The 5,392-nt window shown below is 45.9% G+C and overlaps 1 non-coding gene across 1 annotated transcript; it reads right to left on the reverse strand.

Annotated features, from left to right (window-relative positions):
- Positions 1-1,288: 1,288 nt before the first annotated feature.
- Positions 1,289-1,426, reverse strand: LOC114808527. Its single transcript, XR_003756374.1, has one exon. It is a non-coding gene; the product is annotated as a small nucleolar RNA SNORA7 (small nucleolar RNA).
- Between the last annotated feature and the right edge of the window lie 3,966 nt (positions 1,427-5,392).

The raw sequence follows: 5,392 nt of genomic DNA on the forward strand, positions 1-5,392 counted from the left end.
ACTGTTATCTATTAGACTAGATTATCCTACAATACTATTATAATAAGTGGTGTTTATTCAGCGCTTACTTTGTGCAGAGCGCTATACTACAGCATTTGGGCAAATACAATACAATAGAGTTGGTAGACACGTTCCCTGACCACAGCAAGCTCACAGTCTAGAGGGGGAGGTAGGCATTAATATAAATAAATAATTTATAGATAGGTACATAAGTGCTATGGGGCTGAGGGTAGGGCGAATATCAAATGCCCAGAGGTCACAGACTACCACAACATTCCTGGATCCACCTCCTCCTCCTCCCCACTGCTCCAGGGAATTGCCATCTCTCAACTTGACTACTGCATCAACTTCTTCGCTCATATCCCTGCCTCCAGCATCTCCACTCAGTTAAGCAATCGGTGGCATTTATTGGGCACTTAATGTGTGCAGAGCACTGTACTAAGTGCTTGGGAGAGTACATTAGAGTAGGGAGACACAATCCCAGCCCTCCGCTTTGCTGCCCATTATATATATAAGACTACATATAGTCCTGTAGTGTCAACAGGTCTTTAAATAAGGAAGCATGTGTAAATTCAGAAATACCCTCAAATGGCAAGAATCTTTTTGCCCTTTAATTTGGCTCTGTCTTCTGGGTTCGAACTTCCCCTTCAAACATGTATGCATGGAAGGGATTCCGGAGAGGGAGAACAGCAATGAGAGATACCGGTAGCAAGAGTAGCAGTGATATTCATCGAGCACGTCGTGAGTGTGTGATGTGCTGTATTAAGCACTTGGGAAAGTGCGGCAGGAACAAAAAACATCTTCCCTGCCAATAACAAACTTATAACTGAATGGGGGTGACAAATATGCGAAATATTTACAAATAGAACAATAGAAAGAAGCAGCGTCAAATAAGGATGGGATAGCGGTATGAATCATTGAATGTGCAAGTGAATAAACATATATATTATTATATATATATTATTTATATGTATGTATATATGGAAATATAAATGCTACAGAGGACCCAAGCATCTTAAAAACTTAAAAACCCACAGTCTTGTTGTCTTATGCTTGTCTTATGCTTGTCTTATGTTGTCGAGTCGTCTCCGACCCATAGAGGTGCCCTGGACATATCTCTCCCAGAATGCCCCACTTCCATCTGCAATCGTTCTGGTAGTGTATCCATAGAGTTTTCTTGGTTAAAAATATGGAAGTGGTTTACCACTGCTTCCTTCGGCGCTTTGAATTCCAGCCTCCACCCTCAACTCTCCCCCATGCCATTGCTGCCCAGCACAGGTGAGTTTTGACTTGTAACAGATGGCCTTCCGCTCCCAGGCCACTGCCCAAGCTAGGAATGGAATGGGTAGGCCTCTGCTTGATTCTCCCTCCCATAGTCGAGACTGGTAGAGTCCTGGAAACTCTCCAGTTGCGACCCTGAGAGGGGTGTCTTATGCTGGGTACTCAGTAAATGTTAACGGCAAGAGAGCGAACACTTAGACTGGAAAAAACTAAGTTGGCTAGGGCATTTCAAAAGCTGCCTTGAGCTGCCCCCATTCAACTCTGCCTCCAGCTTAAAAGTCCAGTGGACCCAGCAGCATAGAGCCCCAGGCTGCCCTCCTGATCTGCTTGAAGTGGGTATGCTCCCCTGCCTCTTCTCCCTTTCTCCCCTTCCTGCCATTGTCGATACTCTTTCTGGTCCAGCAGCAGCAACCCCACCTGGGGAAGAGAAAACGGTGCTATGGAAATTGGGTATTTATAGACACCTCTCCTCCATTGTGAATCTGAGGTGATGTCCTCTCCACACATATGCGTGCGGTTGAAAAGACCAGAGAGGTGAAAATCTGTAGAGGGTGGGTTAGGTGCAGTTCTACCTTGAGGTAGTAATCAGTCAATCCATCAGTCGCATTTATTGAGCACTTACTGTGGGCTGAGCACTGTACTAAACCCTGGGGAGAGTAGAATATAACAGATTTGGTGGGCATATTCCCTGCCCGAAGGGAGCGTACGGTCTAGAGAGAGAAATAAGGCTTTCTAGCCTTGGATGGCTTTCTAGCCTTTTAATTCTCTCAAACCACATCAGCTAAGATACATTGCTATTTCTTGCTGGACTTTCTAACAGAAGTGAAGTCTACTGTTGCAGACCAGTTTTGTGTTTTTTTTTTTTACATTTTTTTGCTCCTAATATGCTTCAGCAAGATATATTTAGATTTTTAAATCATTCAGGGCATATTCACAACGCTTCCTCATTTACCTCAATTCCTAGGTCTGGCTTGTTAAGACAGGAAGCTCAACTACCCCTCTTATTAAACTTATCTTTTAGCTACAGGATGTGGTTTGTATAGGCTCACGAAGAATGGTTTTCTACCATCAGATTAGTGTAAGACATGATGTGTTATATTGATGCTAAGAAATAATTCACAGTTTATAGTGAGAAATACATGATCTTGGAATAAAAACTTCTGATACGGTTTGAATAAGGAAATTGGACTGTAGCTTCAGGGGAATTTTAAAACTCTCTTTCCTCCTCCAATTCACTTCAAATGTGTATTTTAATGCAAAATCTAGATACAGCTAGGTAAAGCTCTTTTGCTATAAGAATAGTTCCTGGAATTGATGACTTAATAATAATAATAATATTAACTGTGGTATTTTTTAAGCACTTAGCTATGTGGCAAATACCACCCTAAGCCCCGGGGCAGATACAAGTTAATCGGGTCAAACACACAGTCCGTGTTCCACACGGGGCTCGCAGTCTAAGAGGGAGAGAGGGAGAGGGGGTATTGAATCCCCATTCTACAGATGAAGAAACAGAGGCCCAGAGAAGTGAAGTGACTTGCCCGAGGTCACACAGTAGACAAGTGGCAGAACTAGATCCTCCGACACCCAGGCCTGTGCTCTTTCCACGAGGCCATGCTGCTTCTCGGGTGGATGGCGGTATTCTCAAGTCCTCCAACCCAAATTTCTGTGAGGTATCGTGAGAGAAGATGCACTGGGTGCCGGGCTAACTAGACAGTGATCCAGAGATGGGGGACGTGTGTCCTGCCTGTCCCAAACTCCACCATCTAGAAGTCCTGATATTGTTCCCTGCACTTTTCCTGCTTCGATGCGCAGCTAAGTCGGCGCTTTCTGGGCCCCACCGTGTTCTGAAGCCGCGTCGTCATCCCAGGAGGGCACGGTTAATGGTGTACTTCAGTAATTAGTCCAGGGTGATTATGGCTAGGATTTTATATATCATGCTATATTGTACTCTCTCCCAAGCATTCAGTACAGTGCTCTGCACACGTTAAACAATAAATATGACTGAAATGGTTGATTGATCTTGGCGGCAGTAGAGAGCGGGGGGATCCCACAACAGTACGCGCAGTCGGTTCTCTCCTTCTTCTTCTTGAAATCCTGGGGCATTTCCTCAGCTTCCATACGTTGATGACAAGTCTGTAAAGGCAAGCAGAGCAGCATGTTCCCTCCCTCCTTGTAGATCTAAGCTGGATATCCCATCAGATCCAGGCGTCTTCCCATTCCTAGTATGCTACTTCATCCTCCGGGAGTTCGACATTCAATAACCTGAATAGTTTGGGGTGTTATTCTGCAGAAGGTTGACTTTATCAGTCAGTAGCGTTCACTGAGTGCCAAAAAATACCATTAATATTGTCATTATCATTACCGTTTTCAGAGCACTGTACCAAGTGCTTGGGAGAGTACAATAGAATTAGAAGCCCTTAGTAGTAATAATAATAATTATTATTATGGTGCTTGTTAAGCGCTGATTGTGTGCCAAGCACTGTGTTCTAAGCGCTGGGGTAGATACAAAGTAATCAGGTTGGACACAGTCCCTGTCCCACATGGGGCTGACAGTCTTGATCCCCATTTTACAGATGAGGTAACTGAGTCAGAGATAAAGCAAGGTGACTTGCCCAAGGTCACACAGCAGACAAGCGGCAGAGCCGGAATTAGAACCCACGTCCTCGGACTCCCAGGCCCGTGCTCTTTCCACTGGGCCTTGCTGCTTCTCACCTTAGCCCTGCCATCAAGGATCTTGCAATCTCACGTTAGTGAAAGTTGAAACCCCTCAGGCCATAATCAGTCCAGCACTCGCAGCGTGGCTCAGTGGAAAGAGCACGGGCTTTGGAGTCAGAGCTCGTGAGTTCGAATCCCAGCTCTGCCACTTGTCGGCTGTGTGACTGTGGGCAAGTCACTTAACTTCTCTGTGCCTCAGTTCCCTCATCTGTAAAATGGGGATTAAGACTGTGAGCCCCATGTGGGACAACCTGATTCCCCTATGTCTACCCCAGCGCTTAGAACAGTGCTCGGCACATAGTAAGCGCTTAACAAATACCAACATTCACTCATAGCAACCATTCATTGCAGTAGTAAGACAAACATCCTTCAGTTCTCGCCACTGGCCAATAACACGATCAATAATGTGCTATGGCTTGGATCTTGCTTTGCTCATTCAGCAAACAAACAACTGGGTTAGTAATTAAGAGTTGATGTTTGACACACTCTCTGAGCAGGAAGAGGCCGTTGCTTTTTAATTTGCCAATCCCATGTTGTCCAATTACTTTTCACTACGTTTTCAGCATCTGCCCACACATGCATTGAAATCTCCCATGGGAAACAGCATATCAGAAATCAGAAGTGAGGTTGTGGGACCTAGGGAAAAGAGCATGGGTCTGGGAGTCGGGAAACACGCATTCTCTAATTTGGGCTGCTAAGGGCAAGGCCCTTAATCAATATATTGTATTTATTGAGTGCTTACTCTGTGCAGGGCACTGTACTGAGCACTTGGGAGACTACAATATACAGCGCTGTTAGATCGGTGTCCTGCTCACAGTGAGCTTAGTCTAGAGGGGGAGACAGGCATTAAAATAAATAAATAAATTGTACGTAAGTGCCGTGGGGCCGGGGGCGGTCAGTCCAGGGAGTTGCTCAGGGTGACGCAGAAGGGAGTTGGAGAAGAGGAAATGAGGGCTTAGTCAGGGAGGGCCTCTTGGAGGAGATGTACCTTCAATAAGACATTGAAGCTGGGGAGAGTCATTGTCAGATATGAAGAAGAAGGGCATCACAGGCCAGAGGCAGGACTTGAGCAAGAGGTGGGTGGCGAGATAGACGAGATGGAGGTACAGAGAGTAGGTTGGCACCAGAGGAGTGAAGTGTGCGGGCTGGGTCGTAGTAGGAGAGCAGCGAGTTAAAGGTAGGAGGGGACAAGGTGATTGAGTGCTTTAAAGCCAGTGGTAGGGCTTTTCTGTTTGATACAGAGGTGGATGGGCAACCACTGGAGGTTCTTGAGGAGTGGGGAAACGTGGACTGAACATTTGATCCGGACAACAGAGTGAAGTATGGACTGGAGTGAGGAGAGGCAGGAAGCCGGGAGATCAGCAAAGAGGCTGATACGATGGTCAGGGCGGGATAG

Source organism: Ornithorhynchus anatinus, chromosome X5 (genome assembly GCF_004115215.2).
Source record: "Ornithorhynchus anatinus isolate Pmale09 chromosome X5, mOrnAna1.pri.v4, whole genome shotgun sequence".
NCBI lineage: Eukaryota > Metazoa > Chordata > Mammalia > Monotremata > Ornithorhynchidae > Ornithorhynchus > Ornithorhynchus anatinus.